Genomic DNA, 26,150 nt, shown 5'->3' on the forward strand with positions numbered 1-26,150 from the left:
CATTTAAGGCAGGATTTGATGAAGATCAAATATGGAGTGATTTTTTAAAATGTAAATAGGCAAACAAGTCTACACTATGCATTTCTTAACTAAAGACTAGAAAACATTTTCATAAATGGTGTTATTTTCCAAAAGAAATACATTTACCTATAAGACAGCACTTGAAGAGCATATGTTCCAAATGACTGAGCTCTTGCATCTGGGATGGCATCTGTTTTTGGCTGTTTCAAGGCGATAACAATCAAAGGGCTGCTTGGACTGAAATCTGTTGTATTGCTAACGAAGAACCGAAGTGTAGAACTAAGAAGTAAATGCAGTCATATTCTCTTTTTGCTCTATTTTCTCTTTGTCATTGTTTTTCTTATTTTCTCTTCCTCCTTGTCCTTTTCTTCACATTTAGAAACGATTATATACTCCCTTTGCTTGATTAATATATGATCAAAATTACATCATCAAATGGGTTAGCTTTGATTTCTTTAAATCAGACTGAGAATCTAACTTTTTTGCCCTGTTACAGAAGGAAAATTGTGGGCATAGAGAAGCATTTAGAAATGCAAAACAAACAGACAAAAAAAAAAATATATATATATCCAGAGAACACTATGCACCATGAAGATAGTGGAGCCAGAGTAAGAATTTTGGACATGTATTAGACCAATGTAAAAAAATCTTGATGCCACCACCTGATAGGTAACTGTGGGAAAGTCACTTAACTCATTTTAGTCTCAAATTCTTCATTTCAAAATGTATATAATATTAAAAAATAGGACCATATTAATAGAGTTTTATGAAAATTCAATGGCATAACACATCAGACAATTAATTGCATCTTTTAATTAAATGTCTATTATGTATCAGATGCTGTGTTGATAAATGAATGTAAAAATTGTTTCAACTTTTGTACCACCAGGCATCTGAATGACAGTAAATTAAAAAAAAAAACACAAATTTGAAAATGACTGGCATGATAATGTCTATATGGCAATAAATGCTAGAAAGAAAGCATTTAGGTCAACTCTTGTCAAAAGGGAAATAGAATAATAATAAGCCAATAGAATAAACAAAAGACTGAGAATTATGACACAAGATTTTGTGTATTGTTACCTCAGCCCTCTTAATAATGGTATGGATAACAGTGATGATGATGATGAATATAATGCTAAGGATAATAATAGTAGTAACAATAAAATGAAATGCTCATTACTGCCTTGAATTGATAATATAGTAAGATTAACATAAAACATCAGGACTCAAGAAGATATTATTTGTATCTAAAAAAATAATTATATGACTAGAACTATTAAGAATACTGACTGCTTTGAATATCTAGTACTAGAGGACAAAAAAAATATATATGATAGTTATGAATAGAAGTTACAAGAAGAGGGTTGTATGTGTGTATTCTGAGGATAAACAAAATTATTTTTATCATCTCTGATCCAGAACAATGATGAAAACATAAAATAATGGGAATTTCCTACCCTTACCCTGATTACAAGTTATTCATAATTATGACTGATCACCACTGAATGAGGTTCAGGTTGCATATTCTCTCTTAAATATTGTACTCAGAAGAAAATATTATTTTTCAGATGTAGCCATGTCATTAGACTAGAATTATTAAATTTTTCAAGATATTACTCTACCATATAAATTGCCTAAATTCATGTTCACATTACAACATTAGCTCATAACGGAAATGAAGGTCAACCATTCTCCATAGTTACTTAATCAAACTCCAAGAATTACTATCAAATTTTTATATGTGATTTCTTTTCTCCACCATGCCCTCTACTATGTAAAGAAATGAACTTTTTCTCTTCTATGTACCTAATGAAATTTGAATATACATGTTTTTATAACACTGCACAATTTATCAATATTTCTTAACATACACATTTAGCTAGATTGTGATAGTTTTTGGTTAATTCTATGTGCCCAATACATACTTCATGTTTACTAAATAACTGAATGTATACTTAGATATTGGCTTCAAGCATTTACTTCAGTCAAGTACAAACAAATTCTTAGAGGAAAATATATTAGATTTTTGAAAAAAAGTAATGTATAGAAATTTCGGTTATATAAAACAATATCAAAGTCTCTTATAAAGACTTTTTATCTTAAGTTTTACAAGAACACTAAGATATAAATATTGTTAATATATTGACATCCATATGTGATAAATTTGATAAAACTGGATATCTATATATTTAATATGAATTTGATTAAGGAGCTGTGATTTTTTTCATTGTATCTATTCAAACACAGACAAAATTTCAGTCATGTAAAACCTAGATTTTGAGGTACCATATATTAAAATTTTGCCAAAAATTAATACTGTCAGTTATAATAAAATAGTTGATCATTTATCTTTAAGTATTGCATAAAACATAGCCAATTACACAGATTGTAATATTTGCCTTTTTAGGATTTAATGGTAGCAAAGCTTGTTTGCATGCCTAAAACCGTGGATAGTGTCGAACCCTATATACACTATGTGTTTTCCTATACATATGTACCTATGATAAAGTTTAATTTATAAATTAGGCACAGTAAGAGATTAACAATAACTAATAACAGGATACTTATCATATCCTGGGGTGGATGAAGTGGGACAGCACAAGATTTCATCACAGTATTGAAAATGGTGCACAATTAAAGGTTATAAATTCCTGGAAATTTCCATTTAATATTTTCAGACCTCGGTTGACTTAGATAACTGAAACCCCAGAAAACAAAGCCATAGGTAAGGAAAAGCTACTGTATCTTTATGTACTAATTGATTTTTATTATTTAAACTCGGATCTCTGAATTTTATTCCTTTAAAGCTGTTTTTGGTTCATAATTTTTCGTTACACATAATTATCTCTACTTAAAGTTTCCTTGAGCTTAATAAAAATTTGAAATTTTTTGTAATTAAAATGTATATTAAATCCAAATAATGGCAAAATTAAAGAAATGTTTGCTTTTTGATAATTATATTACATGGTAAAAATTTCTTTTACATTTTTAAAACTGAAATTGATGACTCTGGAATCACCATTCCTAAGACTATTCAAAATAAAATTTATCATTTTTTAGCCACAACTGGTCAAATTTTTCGTCTTCTCCCAGGCATTCGAAAAAAATGTCAAAACTTCATGAATGATTACAATTCTTGACCTAGATCTCGGTTTTTACATTAGTGACTGGTGGAGTGACTGATGGACAGGTGTATTAATGTCATGTGACTCTCCTTGGAGAAGCCATTCTAACAGAAATAATTATTATTTAAGCAAAACACATGCCCTAATTGCTCAAGTCTACATGAACAGGATATCTAAATAACATTTTTGAAAGGAAAAAGTTTCCAAATTTCAGAAGGTTAAGTTTTGCCTTGGTGGAGGTGTCTTCTCTGCTGATCAATATTTACCCAATAAGAACTGTAGGCAAAAAGGAAGAATCCAGGTCAAGTCGGTTACTCTTTCTTAATATTATTAAAAAATCAATCTTATCATTGGATTCAGCAGAACATGTGTGCTTTGCATGTTTGAATAAATGTAAAACCACTTAGACCAACTGTTTATAAATAGCAATAAATATGGACTAATATTTGGTACATGTTAGTCATATGTGCTTTACATACATTTTCCTCCTTAGGTTATATAATGTTTATTTTATTTTATTTTATTAAAAAATTAATATAGTGGTTTTTAAAAACAATTAAAATCTTGCAATATGGCTTATAATTAAAGAAAGGGAAAGAAAAATCAAGTAGGCTGAGGAAATAAAAATAAGCCAATTATTGGGCTAAGACATTAATAGCATTTTTAAGATTATTTGCTAGAAAAATGTAAAATTGGCTAATTTTTAAAATCAGTATGAATTAGAAAAAATGCTAAATATTTAAATCAATCCATTACTTAACTATTTCAGTAAATATGTGTTCACATGCTCTCTAGAAATACGAAGAGACATTTCCAGACAAATATAAACTAAAGTTTGTCACCAACTAATTTTAACTAGAATAAATATTAAAGCATGTGACTGAGCAGTACAAAGTGGCTTTCAGGTGGAAGGTCCATCTTGTGTCAATAAATGATGAATAAAACAAATAACTGTTTCTAATAAACAAGGAGAACTGTTCCTTTACATTAACTAATCTTACCAAAACTGATATGTGAAACAAGGGTGCTGTCATAATTACCGATGTGATAATTATTGTTGCTATTGGAACTGGATTCTTTGGGTGATACATTATCTACATGAAGGCAAATAATAATTATGAAAGCCTTGTTTACAATCATAAAATAAGAGCAGAGAATATTTAGATAACAAAAATGCTTCCTTTCTGCCTCCTCTGCATCTGTTTCTTTCTGTCTCTCACTCCATGAGTCAGAGAAACTTGAAGGCCATTAGTCATTTTCTCTAGCCGCAGCTCTTGGCAACATCAATTGATTGCATTTTCACAAAGAATTCCAATATTCAATAAAAAATTTCCATATTTAAACTGGAGAACTTGCCAGAGTTCTTTAAAAATCATTGCCAGATTTGTTTAAAAAATAGGCAATGATAAAGTATATGGTACAAAGCTCACAAGCATAAATGGGATTTCAATAAAACCTACTGTATCCATGTGAAATGGAGTTCAAAAATATATATACATAATTTTGTCATATGATGCTCTCTTTAAATGTTTAGAGTTCACTGGATCTATTAGAAACGCCTCTTTTCTCATGTGAGATGATGCAGTTCATGTTTGTATGTACACAAATATATGCATATATATACATCAAAAATATGCTTATATATATAATATACAATGTACTTTCACACATGCATATATATGAAAACAAATATATATATTCCATTAAGATGTTATTATAGATAGCATGTTTTCAGCAAACCCAGGAATACAAACACAACTTACTTCATTTAAGATATATTTCACTGAACTTCTCCAATACCCAAACTATCTGTTTATAATAAAAGTAGGCATTTCTCAGCTTGTCTCGGAGATCATAATTTAAGATAGGATTTCTGAATATGCTTTATTTACACATTTTCTACTCTCTTAAATTCACTGCTAATGCTATCGAGTAGATACTAAAGGATAAATTTATTTATGAAGTATACATACACTTGTTTGAAGGTTGCATAATCATGGGCACAGGTACAATGGGTTACCCATACCAAGTAAATCTAGGGATTAGCTAACGAATATGTGCTTATACTATAGGGTACCACCTCTCTTTTAATAGAAAATGTTTGTTTTCATTTTGTGGAAAATCTTCAAAGACAATTAAAATTTTTACCAACTTACTCTATATATTTTTAAAAGTCCACTAGTAATGACAATAATTACAAATACATACTTGGTATATGTCACAGACTGATTAAAGCAACTTTTATACATGAGAAAACATCTTGTGCAGTCAAGTTCTAGGTCAGCACATCTGATAATTACATATAATTAATAGTGTCTTTGGATATGTTTTAGGAATGTGTTCTTTAGAGACCAAAATATTGATGAAGCCATTAATTACAACTCTGTGAAAGACTGAACCAAAACCACCTAGCCAAGTACTTCCCAAATTTCTAACCCATAAAAACCATGATAGAAAATGAAATAATTGTGGCTGTTTTAAGTACTAAATAAGTTGAATGCAACTAAATAAGTTGAATGTTTTAAGCACTAAAATAGTTGAATGCAAAATTATTTGAGTGTTCTCTCTCTTTCCCTCTTCCTCTCTTTTCTTCACTCAGCTGAGAATACAGAGGTGAATTTAGGTTAAGATAGGATTATCTATTATTCCTGCATGGTATCTCTCTTAGCCCTAAGTACAACATGAGTTAAATATTAGTCATAGTAGTCATATTCACACATTGGTAACTGAGATTTGGAGATGTTGAATGCAATGAAGATGGAAACCAAATTCATGGATCTCTACTCAAAATACTGTTTTAACATGCTTAATTGAAGTTACCGAGATTTCTCAAATATTAGTCATTCACACATTTTATGCATATTTGCCATGTCCACATACCACTTGGACTCTCATTTAATTAGTAATTTTCTTAACTGATTTACTCTTTAAAACTTAGTTTATTCTAAAGCACATCTATGATATTATGAGTTTGATATATTTGTAATAAATGTTATTAGAAAATAAATACTAACTTATATTTCCAAACGTGGTTGCATAATTAGTACCAGAATGGCTCTCCTGTTGTAAACAGCTATAACATTTGACAAATATATGCAGCAACTATTTCTATGCACTACACAACAAACATTGCAAAAATGGAGTCCTTGAAAAAGGGAAATATGGAAGGAAGCCCCACATTTTCCCTGGCTCTGTCTGAGGAGCCTTTCCTTGGCAAAAGAAGGCAGAATCAATGCAGATCATGCAGCTCTCAGTGAGCTGAGGAAAAGGTTTCAAAGTTCATTGCTATTCTGTTGCTGGATATGTGGGCCAGGGTCCTGAAGAAAAAGAGCTGAGAAGGGCAGGTGACCAACAATTCTTGTATAGATCACTGTGGTTCCTCAGATGAAGGCTAAGCTACACATGCTCAAGGCAGACTCTTTGAAGCCCAACAGATTCTAACTGCTCCATGTCTGAGACCTAAATAGGAAAAGTTTTTCAGGACTAGGAATTCAGGGCATTGAAATTACAGCCAAACTGGAAGAGACAGACCCCAGTGAGCTCTTTAGCCATTCATTTGAGATCCCGGATAGGCTGTAACTTAGAAATTAATAACACAACCTAGATAAGGTAAAACGCCCTAGAATTAAGGCCAAAAATAAAATTTATCATTCCTTAAAATAATCTTTATATAAGTAAATGAAACAAGTATGAAAGCTCAAGATCTGCTGGTTATTTGACTGTTAGAATAAAATTTACTACACTTTAAATGAAGACAATATAGTTCAGACTCACTACAACCCTAGAATATTATTATCTACAATGTCCAGTATATTACTGAAAATGATCAAGTATGGAGTTTGAGAATTACTAAAATTACAACAGGTCTTATATTTAGGTCTTTGTTCATTTGGAGATCATTTTTGTACATGGTGTCAAATACCAGTTTAGTTCTATTCTTTTGCATGTGGCTTTCAATTTTCCCAGCACTTTATTGAAGAGGCTTTCTTTTCTCACCATTGTATGTTTTTTATTCCATTGTCAAAAACGATTTGATGAATTAAATAAAATGTAGAAGTTCCCTGAAAATAACATATTAATGGTAGTAGAAAATGAAGCATGCATAATATGTTACATACATAAAATTTTAAATTAATAGAAAGCCACTTCCACAAAATAAAACCTCAAGTTCATATGGTTTCACTGATGAACAATATCACAAATTTAAGAAATCAATAATATAAATCTTATAAATACATGACCTTGCTCATTTTTTTTCAGTTAATGTGATGAATTACATTGTTGTTACTGTTTTAATTTTAAATTACATTGTATTTCTGGGATAAATCCCCAATTGTTTACAAAATATTATTTTATTTACCACTGTATCCCATTTCCTAATTTTTGTTAAAGATTTTTGCACATATGTTTTTCAGGTATATTGGTCTGCCATTTCTTTCTTATAAGTTCTTTATTGTTTTACTAATAGGGTTGATACTGGCCTGATAAAAGTTTCCAAAGGGCTGCTATGAAATATCTGTTTCCATTATGAACAAATAGTTGGGGTGATGCAAAAGGTCAATATGTTGATGTGAAATATGTCTTAAATTCCTGTAGTCTTTAGGTTCCTGGTTTCACAAAAAACATGTTTTTTTTTTTTTTTTACAATAAAATTTCAGTGAAATGTGTGTCATGTATGTTTGTGTGTGTGCGTGTTAGTGTGTGCACAGTATAATTCCAAAAGAACATCGGTGTCATTATTGAGGAGTAAAGTGATAATACTGCGGAGTTAAATTAAATTGTAGATTTGTGCATTTGTCTAGTTCTTATGCTTGCTGTGGAATTGACATTAATGACAACTATAAAATGTAGATTTAAAATAGCTAGGTTTTCTAAACAAAGACTGGAATCTCAGATATATTTACGTTCACTTATTTGATATCCATATTAAGCTTATTCAAAGCAAAATTTTAAATTCAAATAACATTTGACATTGAAGAAATACAGAGAAGTTCATTCCTCTATCCTGTAGCCTAAGAATCATGTTTTCCATGCTGAGTGCATTTTTATAAACTTAATTCTAAAATTGTCCACTATATAAAATCATACAATTATCTATAAGATTTAATAGATGGAAACTATTTTCCAATTCCCATTTTTGTCTTCTTTGTGTGACAGCAAATATTTTAAAGTCTTCAAGTGAGGTATTAAATGAATGTAACTTTAACAGTTACATTATATTTAACAGTTTAAATTATATTTCAAATACATATTTTATTATATATAGCTCCAAAATGAGCAGATATTGAGAGAAAATTTAATTTGCTTCATGAATAAGAAGGCTTTTAAATAAGTTTTATTACTTTATTTATTGTTTAATTATATTAGATTAACCTAAAACCACAGCAAGTCTTGAGATGTGATGGAAGTTAAAAGTTCTTTAGATATAAGCCTTTATTTTATTCCAATAATTCTTACCTATAAGATTTTATTTCTACATGGAAGACTTACAGCTGTAGGGTGGCATATGAAAGAACCACATATAACTATAAACCTATGTACACACATCTATCTATATGGATAGACAAATTATATACGTATGTATACATATATGCACAGAGATATATGTATACATGTAATTACAGATATTTATATATAGTGTGCATAAATACCTGTGCATACATATATTCACAGATAAATACATATATACATATATGTATAGTATCATATTTCTATCATATCCTGAAACTTGTCGAGTTTTGTTTCTTTCACATTCTCTCTCTCTCACACAAACACACATACACACACACACACACACAAATAGAGAGATGTGAGGGTTTGCATGAGTTTAGGTATATGTACATATTTCCTATCTTTATCCACTAAAACATAACATAATTAGTGAAACTGCAGTAGCAATGATTACAACTAACACCTATATCTTGGTTTCCAAATATCAATTTCCAATGAAAAGAACCAGAGCTCTTTGTACAGCTGGGTGATTCCAGTGCTGGGGAAAGCAAAGAAGAAATAACTTGAACAACAACATACAGAGCATAGCCTGAGATTATAACCCAAAGAAACAAATAGTTATGAGTCCATCCTGGTATAAACAAACAACAGAATGAATGAATAAATAAATAAATAAGGATAAGACACAACTTTTCATTACAAAACAATTTCAATTACTACATGTATAATGAATGAGGGAAATGGGAAGTTGCTGTTTGAAATGTCACATCAGAAATTATTGCTTTTGATAAGTTCTACCTTCTATAAAATGACTGATTGATAATTTCCAAATATGACAATGTTACAAAACAAAACTGAGGTACGGTTACAGATTGGATGAGGATAAGGAGACATGATGACTTAATGGGGAATCTGGGTGAAGGGTTTATGAAACTTGGCAATCTGCTTTATAATAAATTATCTCATAATAAAAAGTGAAAAGAATATAAGAATTGTATGCAAAGTCTTTTAAAATTCAAATATTTTATTTAAAAAAATATTTCGAAAGCCATATTTTGATTAACAAAAAAGAAGAGAAAAAGATTGTAGAAGTTTTTTTTGATAATTAAAATAACTATTTCTTAATATTATGTTAGGAAGAGAATATCTTTGAAACAAACAAAAAAAAAACACCCAAAAAACAAAACAAAACAAAAAACTATTTACCTACATCTTGGCAAATTATTTTTAAAGAAAGGAATATCTTTAGTATCTGTTTTTTGTCTGCCCCCCACACCATCCATACATCTTTCTATAATATATTCTGCATGCTTACCACAGAAATGACCAAGACACTGTGAAAATAGTTATACCATCTTCTTATTTATAATCAGACCAAAAATAATCTTTCACTGAAATAAATGAATCTGTTTGTTTCTATTAAATATAGTGGGCTCTAAGGATGTGAATCTCATTGGCCTTGTAGATATTGCTGGTGGCCCTCCTGGAACAGGTCTATGTGTTGTCAGGCAAACAGAAGCTGAATCTGCATCCCAGGATGCAAATTAATACTAGATACCAGGGCTACCACTACCCCCTACTCTTTTCTTGTTAGGGTGGAATGGAGCAGTGGCTATTGTAAGCCAATAAATATCTCTTTTGTCTACCTTTGTGTTAAGATAGTTACTCTAACATTGAAGTGGATTTCTGTTCTATAATACTGTGCCCTCATGCCATGCCTATATATTAAGCTCAGTTTAGTATGCTAAAGTACTTGCTCAGAATAGTCCCAATTTTTGCCTGCTTTCCTAAATTAATAGTGCCCCTTTCACTTTCAAAAGTATCTTAGTGGATGGATAAATTAAACACTCATGATTGTCACAGATAGTATTAAATACAAATTAACTAGAATTATATAATCTTAAAATGGCAAAGGCATTTATAGAAGTTTTCAGAGAACATATTTTGAAACTTGTGATTTTGGTGCAATATCAAGCTTTGGGCAGTGAGGGCATTCCAGATATTTAAAGTTGTTCCAAATCACTACAGTATGTTAGCTTTCCTAGATCATTTTGGATGTGCCAAGTTGTTATGCTCTGATTTAATTTCTAAATATACAAGAGGAAGCCATATTTCCTAGCTATGATATATAGATTCCATTAACCTACGACAAGCCAGATTTTCAGGCCATGATGCCATTTCCAAATACCTTTAGGCATGCCAAAATTTTATGCTCTGATTTAATTCCCAAATAGTTCAGAATATACCAGATTGTTGTACTATGAAGTCACAGAACAGTTTATTTCTTAGGGTGGAAAAATCTCATGTGAATAGATTAAAGTTTATATTCTTATATAACTTATGCTCTTGTCTTTTTTCCCCCAAGAAACTTTATTATATTTTTGTGTTTATAATTATACTGACTACCTTTTTACCAGTTCCAGAGCTGGCAGTTTTAATAACATGAGGGTATATTTAGCTCGGTTAATTATTAAGGAAAATTTAAATTCAAAAATTCAAAAATTAATCCATCATTCTCCTACATTCTGCTAAATTAGATCCATCATGTGACTTTTTAATTTATATTCAAAGGACTACAATGTATTCAAATCTCCAGTTCGAAATATTACTTGCTACTCCTCACTCTGCGTCTTCTTCCACATTCAACGATTTGGGAAACTTCTTAGATTTTACTGTCACTTTAACCTCCAAAACAATCCCTGGCTTTATGTTCTCACTATGATAATTACAGAACAGACTTCCATCAATTCTTTAGGCTTTCATAATAAATTTTCAAAAGGTGTATGTTGGTTGGTCAAGAAAACCTGTGATTTTGACCGCTATTACAGACAGTGTCTCCCTTGATGAGGGCTCTGAATTTTTATGGTAATATAAACTTGGGGGTTGAGGGCTGCATTTGAACAAATCAAGCTTGGCCTGTGTTCCCAGCAAACCATGAACTCTGGTCAGTTTAGGGGTATAAGGAGGAAGCTGACGCAGAGAAAGGAACAGCAATGAGGGGCCTCGATATTGAACTTTTTATTTCCTGGTTACGGTCCTGGTGGGGCTTTACATTTCCTCCTGCCATTGATACCTGAGACATGTTCTTTATCTTAGAACATGTGGATTCTATAAATAAAATTAACCAATCCTTGTTAAGAACAAATACGAAGAACTTGAACTAGATAATTTAAATATATAAATTGGAATAAACAGGTAAATATATTATGAAGTGATTAATTTGTACTAGAAGTTTTATCGATGAAAAGAGAAGAAATGAGAAGATACTGGAATATGTTTTAGAAGAAAGCTCAGAAATTTCTGATGGATTAATTTTGGGGGTTGAGCACATAATAAGAATTAAGAAGTAATACTAGTTTTTTACTTGTGAAACTTAGTGATCGATGGTGCCATTTACTGCAATAATGAGAAAAAACCAAACTGGGGTGATGATTGACACTCCTTTTTGGAGGTAGTTAGTTTAACATGTTTTTAAAATATGCAATACCTCAGGCAGTTAGGCAAATGCATGGGTCCATAGAGGTTAACACCAGAAATACTAATGTGGGAGAAATGAAGATATGAGCAGAATGCAGAGCTTTGGGGATTGATGAGATGTCCTAGGGAAAAAGTACATGTGAAATAGAGTAGAAAAAGCCCATAACTGAGCCATGCTATAGAGCAAATTGTGGATATTGACCCTAGAGTGGTCACTTGGCTAAGAAAGAAAGAATTTGGGAAAGCATGGTATCACAGTAGTCCAAACACTAAAGCGTTTTAAGAAATTGTGGTTGCCTGAAGATATAATACTTAAAAGATAAGGACAGTGAAATGATTTATTTGGCAACAGAAAGATTGTTGGTAACCTTTCTCTTGGCATTTAAGTGGAATTGATAGAACTCCATATCCAGATTGGGATGAGTTATAAAGAAAATTTTTGCTTTGAAGGATATCAGCTAAATGGCTAGATACTTGGCCTAAGATGAACCAGTGAAGGCTTTTTAAATTGGATACTGGACTACATTTGCATGCTTGTGGCAATGAGCAGTACAGAGAGAAAAGTTCTATTTGATGAAGCCAGAGATAAGGAATAACTACATAAGCTAAGCCCATGAGCATGAGAAGGATCTGATATTCAGAGCATAATTATTGGCAAAGGGAATATCAAGTCTATTGTAAAAAAGAAATGTGAAAAATGCAAATACAGACATAAGTAGGTTTCGTCATTGATTATGACTAAATATTTTCAATAATAGGTAGTTAAGAGAAAGTACCAAAACATCCTGAGATCAAATCCCATCTGTTATACCAACTCATTTTATTCAATCATCCAACCAATATTTATTGAACATTTACTATTTGGTGATCACTACCTAGCTCCTAAGGAACAGAGCTGAACTGGACAGAGAAAGTTTCAGTCTTCTTGTATTTTATATTGTATCATCATACAATGATGAGTTCTGGCAAGGAATAGCAATGAGTATGTAGTTATGGATAAGGTAATTAGAAAAAGCCCTCTAAAGGAGTCATATCTGAGCCAAAACTTGAATAAAGTAAGGAAGCCAACCATAAGAAAATGCAGAAGAAAAGCATTCCTGGCAGAGAAAACAGTAAATAAAATGATCCTGACTAGACAAAAATAGCAAGCTTGAGAAATGGTAACCAGATTAAAAAAAAAAATTCTGCTATATAATTGAAGGTTGCTATAAAGATTAAATTCCACAACATATGCAAAGTGCTTAGCAAATATCCGATAGATAGTGAACATTCAGTAAATAATAAGTGCTACATTATTTTTTCAACTCAGATGTTCTATGACTAGAAAACCATAGCACAGACAGTAGAATGAGGGGTTTCTTCTATTGTGAATATTTAGAGCCTTTATTTTTATTATTATTATGCTGTTATTATTGGCAAAGGGAATATTTTGCTTAAAATATTCTTAGAAATTGGCTTTTTGGAATATCACCTAAAGTTAGTTTACGAATTACAAATATGCATATGTTTTACAAACTTATCTCCTTTGTTCAAGATTGAACTCAGAAGTCTACACCTGAAGTGTGTTTTGCTTATCTCCCCCTCCCCAAATGAGAAATTTGATCGTCTCTTCTGTTCTCCAAAAATACTTTAGTTTTACAATTGCTACATTTCTATATTTATTTAGTTTCCATAAGCCTGTGATGACTTCTGTAGCATTTATTCCTTCAAGAAAAAATTAATGAAGATTTAACATATATTAGGAAGTATTATAGGTCTAGGGGGTCAGTAATAAATAAGACAGGGAAGGTCCCTGATCTTATCAGGCTCTTATACCAATTTGCAAAGTGATTCATAAATACCAAAGCAACTGGCTAATTAAAGTTAATATCAGGTGCTAATCCATGTGCTATTACTAATAATAGGAAATCTCTGCAGTGTTTATACTGTGAAAAATGCTATTCTAATTGACAAATATAAAACTAATTTAATTTTCAGTAAGGACATAAAACAGAATAATGTACTATAGAATGACTGAGATGGATTTAGAACATGCATTATTATATAATCATATTTTAACTGTTGGCAAAAGATCATTTGTAGTCACAAGAAAGAACTGAATAAAATTTGAAGAAGGAAGAAAGGGAGGTAGGAAAAAAAAGAGGAGGAGGAAGAAAAGAATGAGAGGGAAGGAAATAGGCGATGGGTTATAATATTAAAGAACTTTATATGGCTTACATTGTAATTAAAGGGAGTCTAAAGCCCCAGAACCTTTCTTTGATCATGTGCTATGGGAGGAGTTTCATTAGCTGATTCTTAAGGCAAAGTAGCCAGAGATTCATGACTTTTTCCTGTTCATTCCCAGGAAGTTGAGTTTTAACATTCATTTTAAGGACAGAAGTTATCAGTTTCCAAATCATGTAACTATGTCTGCAGATCAATAACAATCATTTAAAATGTCTACTAGAACATTACACAAGAATGACTATGTTTGGCGATGTGACCAGTCCTGTCCTTTTTTGACTCCTATAGATAAAAGCTATTAGGCCATAACAATTCAGAAACATCTCAAGAATCTCAACTAATAATATATACCCCAAATTCCTCCCCATTTATCTGTGGGTGACTTGATAGCTGTACTTAGGCAATAATTAATAGGAACTTAGGTTTTGGTTTATAGAAGAATTTTAAAAGCTTCTAGAACCAAATCTGGACTCAGTGTTCAACTGAATTCAATTGTATGAATGTATATTATTTGTTGAAATAAAATCTCTAGATTCTGCTAGCTATACGTTATGTGTCTTCCTTTAAATTTCTCCAGGACTTCAAAAGCGCAAAAACTTCTAGGGAATGACTCATGTTAATCTATAACAAATTTCCCAAGTTTCAGATTCTCTAAATTCAGTAGAATAATAATAATTTTCAAGAATCACTTGTCACCTCTCCTTTTTCTACAAAGTAAATTTCAAACTTTTATCATTCTCTAGCTCATTAACCTACCATCTGATTCTCAGAAGACCCAACCTCCCATTTCTTATAGATAATAGACTTTATCAGGCAGGATCTATCTAAACTTCTACTGTCAATGGTCACACATCAAAATCATCTTAGACTCCCCCCCCACCCCCACCCCAGGTGATGTTTCTCCTTCTTTGTCATGGTCAATTTCTGAATTCTGACGGGCTGCATCTCCAAATACCTCAAAATTTAATGCTTAAAACAACAACCATTTATTCCACTTATGATTTTACAGGTCAGAAATTTGGATTGGTCTCAGGTAGGCAGTTATTCTTATCCAGGTCTCATCACTCATATATCGGCTTTTAGCTAGAGGGGAATAGCTGAGGTTGGCTGGTTTATGATTTCCTGTCTAGAAGGCTGGGGTAAATGAGGACTCTCTTATTTGCGTTCTCCAGTTGACTTGTCTGACATTGTTCACATAGCATCAGAGTTCTATAAGCAGCCATACAACACGCCTAATGCACAAGCAATTTTCAAGCCTGCTCTTTCATGTTTGCTATTGTCACTTTGGCCAAAGCAAGTTTGAAAGACACATATTCAAGGGGTAAGAAAGACTCCATCTTTACTAGAAGGACTTATGAAGTCACATTTCATATCAAGACTATAAATATTGGGAAAGAAAAAAAAATGTCTTAATTCAAATAGCTCACAACTTTTGGGGGAAAGTTAACACAGCTAGATAACCAGATCCAGTATAGGGAATTTTATCTACCCGTAAAAGTGGACATTGATTATATTTTAAATTTATTTAGTTTCAAAGCAGGGTATACATTCTTTGCCCTATATTCCACATTTATCAATTATTTATTATTGAATTATTTATTTACTCTTTGGAAAGTAAATGCTATGTCTTACTATCCTTGGCTCCTAGTAGAGTATTGGGAACAATGTAGACACCAAAGGTATAATATTTACTTAGAATAGATACTGTTTACTAAGCAATAAATGCAGACTTATTCAATTATAGCTTTGTCATATTTAAACAGTATTATCAGCTTAATCTTCTACTCTACTTAAATATTTCTCCCTGTGTGATTTTATAACTTCTAAAATCAAGTTTCATCCTCATAGAACAAAAATATAATGAGAAGACTATGGGTTTGAAGTTAAAAGCATTAGTTGTATGTGACTTTGGGAAATTATTTGCTTTCTAAAGGCTCAGCTTTCTCATTCACTAAGAGAAATAATTACATTGAAACGATAGGATTGTTCTGAAGATCAGAGAAATTCAGGGAATTAATCTTAGGGAAATGGGGTGGTGGGTTAGGAAGTCTGTAGTAATGAACTATGTAAATTTTGGAAGCCATAATATAAATGTCATTGATCGTTGTTGGAATGTTAACTTACTTGAATGTTAAGGTGTTAAATAATTTAAATAGTATTTTAAACTTCATATAAATATATGATTATATTGCTTAATTATCATGACTTTCTCATATTAAATATTTTGTTAATGTTGTGATCACTTGGAAATAACTTCTTTAGCATATCTTAGGGCATTCTGGCTCTTCTCCCAAAAATAATATTTTCTAGAAAATGTTGAAAAGTTGTTATAAAAGTAAAGCATATTATAATGTCTGGTACAGAATTAAATCTATATTAGTATGCTATGATTAACTTTCGCCACTGAGACTACTTAAAATAATATTTCAGAGGTTCTTAAAGTTCTTTCGAAGAGTACAGAACCAGAAAACTTTCAAGTACCTCATCCAGTCTTTTAATTCTAGAGATGCTATATTTTCTAAACACACATTTGAGAGTATTATAAAAGAATGAGGAGTCTAGCTACAGAAAGGGAAAATGCTTAAACTTCTTTATTTTGATTACTGAAAATGAGATGTTCTTTTCTTGGGAACAAAGTTAAAATTTTTCAGGTTTCTAGTAGTGAGTCAGCTTCACTAGAAATTTCAGTTATTCTTACCATATTTTTCCCAGGAAAAAGAAAATAAACCATATCAATGGCTTTCCAAAGATCTCCCCATCTATGAGTGTCCTGGGAGCCAATAATATTTACGTTTCTATACTGAGTCTGATAGTTTGATGATTTTGAATTTAAAAATGCAAATTTCAGTGCTTTAATCCCCTACTACTGAAACCATACCTGTATGAATTATTTTGGATTTATATATCCAACATGTTTCTTAGCGACTCTTGGCCATTAAACTTGGATGTTCTGCTTTACACAGATGGACTAATGTTCCACAGTACGTGGGTCAAGGCCAACCTAGAGGTGCTGTAATTAACAGACTATGCTTCCAGCCAGGTTTTCTGCCCACAAAAAGCACTGTTCATTTTGCCTGGTCTACTGAGGCTTGAACAATTGTCAGGGACAACTGATGGAAGGGCATCACTGATAATTCAGAATACCATTTGTCAGTTCATGTATGAAATATTGAATTTAGCATAGGAAATACATTTAGGGGTGTTAATAAATAATGTGAGAGTGTGTGAGGTGCATGAAATTTGAAGTTATTAAAATTAATATTAATTCTCAAATGGGAAAAGAGTTATTTAAATTCCAAGTTCGTACATATTCGATTGAGATGCGAGTCACATTATTTTGAATGCACATTATAGAGGGACTGAATGACTGTATATTCACCTGGAAACCCTGTTCCCCAAATTTCAGTCTCACTTTGCCTAACTAAGGACTGTGCTATGGAACAACAATAGAGAAGAGTTCTATTAAATCACATGGTATATTGTGAGGTTTTAGAAACTGTAGCAGAATACCCGAAATACTAAGATATACTATTTTCTTGCATTTGTGGGAAGCTCTGGAAAAACCATAGAGTATATATGAAAAATGCCAAATCGATGTATAGCATACATTATAATAAGGCATCAAAAGTATAATGGGAATTTATTTTAAAAAATAGAATTTGTCATCAAACAATTTGACTTTGCAATTGCATTCATAAAAATTATGGTTATTCTTTGCCTTTTCAGGCTTTAATACAAGCAAGAAAAATAAAGTTATTAAAGTCCGTTTCTAAAGTTACCACAGAGACACATTCTCAACCCAGGTTCATGTAACTTTAATGACAATAATTCATTTATTATTAGACTCCTTGGGAAAATCAGCTTGTTAGAACGAAGATAGGAAAAATCCCAATGCATTATCATTACAGAGAAATGCTTTACATTTGTAATACTTATCTCGAAGTTAATTCTTGTAAAATTTATTTTTAGTAGTCATGTATAATTCTGTCCTTTTATTTCCTTCATCTGTACTAGCTCATAACAGCTTTGGAAAGATATTATTATATGATTGAAAGGTAGTAATCAAGACACAGATATCACATTTTCATGTTCTTCCCTCATCTGAATTTAAAAGCACAGAGGCTGGAAGGAAAGAAAAAGACCTCTATTGTTAATGGTAAATATTCCAATGCCTAGAAAAGTCGCTAACAAATAAAAGAGGCAAAACTATAACCCAAAAAGTAGATGAAATGGAATTCTAAAGTAAATACTTGATTCAAGCAAATGAGTTAGGAAAGGAAGAATAAAGTAACAAAGATTGGAGGGGGCTGGTACACAGCAAAGAGCAAGACTGTACACTTGAACACTACCATGTTGACAGTTTCCATACATAAAGATAGACTGTACTAAACATTCAATAAAATACAGAGGATTTCAGAAATAGTCATGTAATATCTATAATTTACGTAAAATGTAACAAATAGGTTGAAATTAGATGAATAGCTAGAGCTACCAAGAAAACTCAATGCACTGAAAAGCAGACAGAACAATATAATCAGCCAATAGAGATTTTAAGACAAGTAGCAATACCAGAGACACAAAGGAAGATTGTATGATGAGAAGATAATCAATTGATGAAGAAGAAATAACTATCATAAATGGTGATCTACCTAATAATATAGCTTCAACTACTTTAAAATTGACAGACCTCAATGGATATACAGAAAAAAAAATCCTACATCTATTAAAAATTATTTTTACCACTATATCCTTATCCTTGTATCTATTTAAAAAATTAAATTCATAAAAATAAAAGTCACAGAGTACTCCAAGCTGTGATCAATTCACTAGTGAATTTTATGAAAGATTTAAAGACTATTTATAGGAGAGAATATTTACCAACTCATTTTTAGAGGCCAGGATTACCTTGATTCTGAAATCGGACAAAGACTATCTAACTATCATCTATCTACCTATCTACCTATCTATTGATTGATTAATATCTATCCTGTGAACATATGTGCAAACATCCATAACAAAATATCAAATAATATAATCCAGCAATATATAAAAATGCTAATATATTTCAAAGAAGATTATTCTGAGTACAGTTTTATTATTTCATCATCAACCAATTCAATTCACTAAATTTAAAACCATACATAAAAGACATACGATCATCTTAACAGACACAGAAAAAGGATTTGACTTCTTAAAAACACCCCAACTGAACACAAATTGAAGGAAAAAAGTTGATAGATATTTTACTATTAAAAGTAGTAATATTATTCAATGAACAATGACAAAAAAATAGACAAGGAAACGCTTTAAGTTCCTAAGACAGATTAGTGATTTCAACCTAAAATAGATAATAAACTCCTAAGAATCAACAGGAAAGGAATAAACATGCAAGTAGAAAATGAGCAGGGGCATACATAAAAAATTCCGTGAAGCAGAATAAAGAGTTCTTAAAATCACTAGTTATCTTAAATTCAAATAACAAGTGAAACATATTTATGTACATAAGAAAGGTAAAAAATATAAAAAGTTGGTGAATAAGGTGATCTAGAAAGTATTACACACTGTTGATGAAAGTATAACCAGGTACAGCATTTATAGGAGACATTTCGGGAATAGTGAGCCTAAGGCTCTTATACGTCCCATGATCCAGCTATCCCACTCCTGACATTGGTGTATATCTTTTAGAAATTCTTACAGCCAATCATAAAAGAAAGAAAGAAATATGGTTATCTAAGATGTTTAATTTTTTTTAAGTGTATCTATATGTAGATTAATTGGAACAAAACTAAAACAATAAGGGAGGGAATTGGTATGTAAAATGTAGTAGATGCAAATTTTAGGACAATTATTACTTACTTAGAATCAATGAATAATATGTATGGCAGTAGAGGTAGAGTGTAAAAGTACAGTGTTGAATGAACACAAGTAACAAAAATGCTACACAAGATTAATGGAACAGGGCAAATACAAAAAATAACAGCCCAAGGAAAATAAGAGTATATGCTCATTTAAGGACTTACATTAAACAGGCAAGGGTATAGGCTGACCAGGGGAGAGGACTAGGAATGGGGATCAGGATGATGGGCAGTAAAAAACAAAACAAACACAACACTAAACCAGAAAGAGCTTTGGGTGATCGAAATAACCCTGCTAGGAACTGATTAATAGAACTACACAACTGATTTGCTTAAAAAAAGGAAGAAAACACGAGATGATAAAATTTTTAAACCTACATTTCCAGGTGCCATTAAACTAAAGCACCTTGTAATAAATTGAAATAAATAATGAGTGAGAGTAACAATGTGAACCACTTCTCTGTGAAATTCTCATTTGTCCTTGAGAATACCTTGAAAATGTCTCATGACTTATGACACATGGCAGTCTGACAGAAAAAACTGAGTTAGAGCCAGTGACAATTTCAGTGTGTAGTACAAGTAGTTATCGAATATACATAAATGATCCATAGCTACCTAGAATAAAGTATTTCATCTATAACAGGTGTTATTATAGTGAAAAATTAATATTAGTAGAACCATTCAATATTTTCTTTCCAATTCCCCCAATAGATTGTCTTATCAATTATTCCCTGGTTGCCCTGACTCCTTTTTAAATACTTTCACTAATGCATGCTATGACAGTATAGAATAAAAAAGTTGAGTCCTACAGAGACTAAAAAAATGTTTTATACTTTTACATTAGTAATTAACAGAAAGACTCGAACATGCCCCCGCCCCCTGCCCTCTCTACCACACCATGATCCAAATTGTATCTAATACTTACGGCAAGGAAACAAAAATGAAACTATAAAACTACATAAATATTTTATTTTTAACATTCTTTTACATTTGTCATTGATTAGGTTAAGTATATATCTATGTATATGCATATTTTCAGTGAAGAGCAACATAAAAGAATGTTAAGATTGCAAAGACTTGAGTGTATGTGTAAGTTCTCCAAATTGCTAGCTTGTGACATTTCCTACACTGATGAACTGTGGTTCTGTCATGAATGAATTTGATCATGAATAATGATGATATCTCTCTCCTTCAGATAAGGAGTGGCAGAGAACAGATTTCTATGGCCGTTATTGAAACATCTGAAATCATATCTGTCTGAGGTAAGGATGATTCCATAAACTTTTAAATTACATGAGTTAATAATTCTTTTTTCCCTTTAATCATTTTTCTTGGTTGTAATTTAAAACTAAGATTCCAGAGTAATACTTAAAAAGTTCCTGCATACTCAAAGTATAAGTAACAAAAATACTTTAAAAATTTTTGTCGATAGAAGTAAATTGATTGAAACATCAGTTTACCCTCTACATGATGATTTCCTAAAATTTAGAAAAACACTTTATTCTTCCACTACTCATTACTCCATTCATTTCCAAGTGATGAAAAGAAAACAACACTCATCAAGAGACTAACGTCATTGAAGGAAAAAGCTGACAATTTACCAAGGGAAATATTTTTGTCTTTAATTCCAGCTATTTACAGTGAAATAAAAAGCCGCCATCAGAAAGGCAAAAGGATTGGATGTACCTTTAAAGGGCTATAACTCACAAAGCTGCACACATAATCACAGTCGCTTTCTCAAGGTAACTGCCAACTGAAAACACTGAATCTGTTATATTACAAATAGAAAATTGCTCCAATCTCCCTCCCCTCCCTTCCTGCTCCCTCCCTTTCTGGTTACAGACTCCAATCTCCCTCCCCTCTCGTCCTGTTCCCTCCCTCTCTGGTTACAGATTTCAGATGAAATTTATTAGATTTTTTTTTTTTTTTTTTTTTTTTTAAGCAAAAATGGAGAGCATTTCAGGTAAAGACCTATAATTTTTACACTTTCAGATATAAATTGAAATGTTTACACTAATTAAAACTTTATATCCAAATACAGCTCAAAACTTCTTTCTCACCCTAGCTCAGGCTGAATCATAAGCCTGACAGCCAAGGTACCTATGAAGTTAAAAAAAAAAAAAAAAAAGTCTATTATTTTTCCCCTTAATTTCCACTCACTTGCCATCACTTTTTGGCTTCCTGAGATCATTGAGGTTGATGATGGTAAGTAAGACATAATGAGAGAAAAAGAGGCAAAGGCCTTTTTACTTAATGCTTTTTGTAGTTTTCCTTTGGCTGCTGAATAATGCCCTTTACCATTCCTACCCTCCAAGTAACAAGCTCTTTCACATTTGTATTTACTTTTATGGTGTACTCTCTGTCACTCAAGCTTTCTTCATAGCATCATTTCCTGACGTGTGCTGTGCATACTGAGACTGAATTCTTATGACAACTACTTGGCCTTTTTCTCTGATGGTACACTACCAGTGGTTCCCTTCTCCGGAAGATCTCTTAGTTAAGTTCTTTGAAGACGTTTCAGCCCCAATTACCCTCTACGATGTCTTAATACATATTTTTGCCCTGCATGCAGTGAAATACAGTTTGAAAACTGCTATGTCTCTTCTCCAGCCATGTCATTGCCAGCTGTTCCAGCTACCCTATAATCTTTACATTTCTCTAAGTGAAAAGTAGATAATTTCTTCATTGTCCCCATACCTGCAAAGGGCATAATCCTTTATAACTCTCTAATGCTCCATATCAGAGTACAGAGAAAGACCTGTGGTTTGCATCTGGGGAGTAGGATGCAAGTCTATACTCTCACAAGAATTCTCCATTTTCCAAATGGGCTCATTTTGAGCCTTCTTCATTTGATTCTGGGGAAATGGAAATGCACTTCCTCCACCATAAAATGCCCCCAGAACTCTTATGAATTATCATCAATGACTATCTTCTTTGATTAACTTCTAGCTTTCTTTTACATAGCCTTGACAGAAAAAGAGTTGTGATTGTCATTGGTATCAATCAGAAATATATTCTTCTACAAGTAATCAAATTCCTAAATAACAATGACTTTAAGGTAGGTATTTAAGTTTTTTTTTTTTTTTTCTTACTTGCAGGAAGTCTAAGAAGTACAGGAAAGATCCTAATAAGCACTCTTTAATAATCTCTTCCAAAGGGCTTTGGTTACAATTGAGCTAAAATAATCCATTAAACAACAGTAAAGTTCCATGACCTGGTGTCTTGCAAAAAAACTATTTTCCAAGTTATTTCATTCAGTATATGTTTGTTTAAAGAAAATGATAAGACTTGAAGATTGTATAATGATGTACTCTCTGGATAATCTAGGTATATTAAAAAATGTGTGTATGTGATTTTATTTCAGTATGAAAGTAAAAATATAGATGGCAAAATATTAAAAAATATGTAAAAATACCAAATTATCTAATCATATGTATCTATGACTCATTCCTTTTTTTCCTTAACTGTGAGAAATGATAAAATAAATTTCTTCGCATCTTAAAAACTGAAAAATAGGACACCTTTTCAAAGAAAGGGAACCAAAATAAAAATATCAGAGGACATCAAGTTGATTGTCAACTCAACTGAATTGTTTTCTATATCTGGGTCATATTTCAGTGCATGTAGTTAGTGGATTTCTTTTAGATAGATGCATTTCTTGGTTTCTCTATGTACACATATTTTTAAACACATGGCATCATGTGACACCCATAACTCTCCATAAAATCCATAGTACTTTTTTCAGTGACAAAACAAAAGGTAATGAGTTAAAATAAAAATGTAATGAGTGGTAAAAAAAAGTATACAGACCATAGGTTACTTTATGACTGTTTTGTCAGCACTATTACTACTGCCTTTCCTTAAAGTTTCCTTATTTATGAAACAAAATGTTTTGAAATTCTCTTTATGACCCCCTTCATTAAAAATATGATAAATAACAAATAAGAAAGAAAAAGAACAGTGGAGGATTAAATACTAATACACATTCTGTGGCAGGGCTTGGCATGCAGCGTATGTATTAGGAGGGCACGTGGGATTGGCGTGGTAGAAACAAGAGGAAAGGAGCAGAGGCAGGCGGAGGGAGAAGGTAAACTGCAATGAGGTACGATAATAATCTCTTGTAACCACACAGAAAACTCTGGGAGCAGAATGGCCTTTCAGGTTTGCCCTGAGTTGGTCTAAATTGACCAGGGCTCTACACTCCCAGACAAGAAGAGGGATATTCTTAGGTAAAGCAGCACTACATTGCAAGTGAGACAAGACTTGAAAGGGCCGAGAGATGAAGGCTCTCTGCTGATAGCATTCCCAGCAGTTGTGCCAAAAAGTGCCTTTTTTGAGGGAGCATCTGAGCAAGGCATTTCAGTCTGAGTACCTAGGTTTATTACTTGATTAAGGAGGGCAGCACATTCTTTTCTGCTGCTTCCCACAATTTTTTTGTTTTGTTTTGTTTTGTTTTATTTTGTTTTGTTAACACAGAAATTTGTTCAGTAAAGAGGTTTTAGCTGGAGACTGAGGTTAAGAACAAACAACAAAAATTGTGAAATGCCCTGGCACTATCAATAGTTGGAAGAAATCCTAAAAGGAACAGGTGAGGGAGTTATGACTGGAATCAAAGGAAGGCATATGGTTTTGGGTGAAAAATATAGCCACTACCTTAAAGGGAGGGAACTGCTGGAGGGAGATGCACTGATCCCTCTCTGTCCCGGGCCCTGATCTCCCTGAAAGCATCCAATTGAATAAAACCAACAACAACAACAAAAGACACTGAGCCCATTGATGCTGTCTTAAAACCAGGTTCCTCAAGCTCAGAGAGCTACATGACAAATGATGGAGCATGACTCTCGAGAGGCAGATGGAGAATACCCAGCACACATCTCTCTTCCATGAAATCCAAGATTCAGAATTCATGTCTGTCTCTGTGTCTATAACAAGCATGGGATATTGAATAAGAGACTAGGTAGTCAATAAATACATAGTTAATCAATCTTTAACTATTTGTTGGCTAGCATGTGTTTTTTTTAATTTGAAAATATTTTATGGAATTAGGTGGCTCAATGCATTTTCTCAAACATCCTAAGAGAGTTCATATTACCACACAGCGCCACTACTTTCAAAGCCTCCTTTGTTTGTCACAGTAGGGAAAATCTGCTACTGGACATCACTTTCCAAATGAAATGTCAGTTTTCCTTCAGAACAAAGAATATGGAGTAGAGGATTTATCAGGTCTGTGGAAAAACAACTTTCTCAGGTATCTCTCAAGTAATAAAAAAAAAAAAAAAAAAAAAAAAAACAGGAAAAGAATCAACAGTGCAACCATACCAAACTTCTACAAATGAAGTATAGCCAAATTAAAATCAAAGGAAAGTTACAGACTTTATTAAAGTCAACAATGGTTTATATCCAAATAATTATTTCAAATATATAATAAAAAACCTGAGACATTATAGATTACTACTCACTCACTACTATTACTACTGGCTTCCATTTCTTGATATATCTCTCTCTATATCTATCTATACTATATCTATATCTATATCTATATCTAATCTATATCTATACCTACATATAGATATATATGCACAAATATCTATATAGATATAAATATATATCCAAATATATATGGAGATTATATATATATATATATATACATACACACACACACACACACACGCACACACACACACGGTTCTCTGAATCTTGGACTTTCAAAAAATAAAAAGCTATGCCACCAAGGTAGAGACATATTTAAGGGACGCGTCTACCTGCCTAGTTGGAAGAACCTAATGCACTTCTGAAGATTATCAGCAGTATGGGTTTCACCAGTTTGTCTTTCCTGTGAAAGATGTTTATTGAATCACCTTTCTCTTTAATGTTTTATCTGAATTTGATAATCCTATCATGTCTAATCCATATATCTAGCATGGGTTTCTTTACAAAATATGTCTCAGATGAGTTAATTATTTTTATATATGACTCTTGACAAGTTTCAATGTAA

At 32.0% G+C, this 26,150-nt stretch overlaps 1 long non-coding RNA gene across 1 annotated transcript in view; it reads right to left on the minus strand.

Moving 5' to 3' along the window:
• Positions 1-26,150, minus strand: part of LOC107519606 — a 209,431-nt gene that overhangs the window by 117,258 nt on the left and 66,023 nt on the right. The gene's annotated exons all lie outside the window — the stretch shown is intronic.

The sequence above is a fragment of the Rousettus aegyptiacus genome, unplaced genomic scaffold (assembly GCF_014176215.1).
Source record: "Rousettus aegyptiacus isolate mRouAeg1 unplaced genomic scaffold, mRouAeg1.p scaffold_m13_p_11, whole genome shotgun sequence".
Lineage (NCBI taxonomy): Eukaryota > Metazoa > Chordata > Mammalia > Chiroptera > Pteropodidae > Rousettus > Rousettus aegyptiacus.